This window comes from Arachis duranensis, chromosome 4 (assembly GCF_000817695.3).
Source record: "Arachis duranensis cultivar V14167 chromosome 4, aradu.V14167.gnm2.J7QH, whole genome shotgun sequence".
In the NCBI taxonomy this organism is placed as follows: Eukaryota; Viridiplantae; Streptophyta; class Magnoliopsida; order Fabales; family Fabaceae; genus Arachis; species Arachis duranensis.
This window is the reverse complement of record NC_029775.3, coordinates 72905345-72906666: the sequence shown is the minus strand read 5'-3', so window position 1 is coordinate 72906666 and position 1322 is coordinate 72905345.

Sequence of the window (1322 nt, the reverse complement as noted above, 5' to 3'; positions counted from 1 at the left end):
GTTATTTTGGCCATGATATGGTGGTTGGGAGTAAGTGTTTTGTGTGGCTTGGTATGATCTTTGGTTGGAGTTTTGGTATGTGGAATTGTTATGTTGGTTGTGGTTGTAAGGTTTGTGGTTTTGTGGTTGGGTTTGCTAGTTTCCCCACCCAAAGTTTGGGTGGTTTTTCCATCCTGGGTTGTAAGTGTTGGAATGTGGATCATATGATTGCCTTTGTTGGTTTCCCACATAGTTGGCCTCTTCCCAATCACCTCCTTCAGTGCTTACTTCCTCTTGATCTTGTGTATGTATTGCAGCCACTTGCTTTGTGTCTAATTTCCTGGTGAGCTCTGCTAGTTGCTTGGCAAACACCTTGTTTTAGGCTAGAATTGTATCAACATGGTTCAGCTCCATGACTCCCTTAGTGTTGTGCCTCTCTGAAGCATAGTAGTACTTGATGTGTGGAAAACGATCCAACACAAAACTCACCGGCAAGTGTACCGGGTCGCATCAAGTAATAATAACTCACATGAGTGAGGTCGATCCCACAGAGATTGAAGGATTGAGCAATTTTAGTTTAGTGGTTGATTTAGTCAAGCGAATCAAGTTTTGGTTGAGTGGGTTGTATTTAACAGAATATAAATTGCTTGGAATGTAAAGGGAGAAGGGAAATTGCAGTAAATTAAAGAACAGGAAAGTAAACTTGCAGAATCTTAAAGAACAAGAAATTAAATGACTGAAACTTAAAGTGCAAGAAATGTAAATTGCAGTAACTTAAATGGCAAGGAATGTAAATTGCTTGAATGTAAAAGGGATTTGAGGACTGGGATTGCAGAATCTAAACAAAGAGAAAGTAAATTGCAACAATTAATAAAGTAGACCAATTCTCTGAAATCTCAGTGAAGACACCAAGAGAAGTTCCAAAATGCAAAAATAAAATTCAAAGCTCAAAGAAAGTGCAAAATTCAAAAGCTAAGCAAAAGGTTCATCAAAAAGTCCTAATTACATCAAACTAGCTTCTATTTATACACTCTCTATTCTTGGATTTTGGGATTTGGATGGGCTTTTGATTTGGTGAAGAAATGAATTAAAATGGGGTTTTAATTTGAATTTTCGGCCCATGAGAAGTTGCTCCCAGGAGGCTGCCCTGCCCTTGTGGAGGGCAGGGCAGGATTTGGTGCATGTTGGTGTAGCCTTGGTGCGGTCTGGTGCGTGTTGGTGCGCAAAACGCTGCCCTGCCCGCGCCAAGGGCAGGGCAGGAAAAGTTGGTGCGCCAGAATTTGCCTTGGTGCGCTGTTGGTGCTGCCAGAATCAAGAATTGGTGCGCCAGAATCAAGAATTGG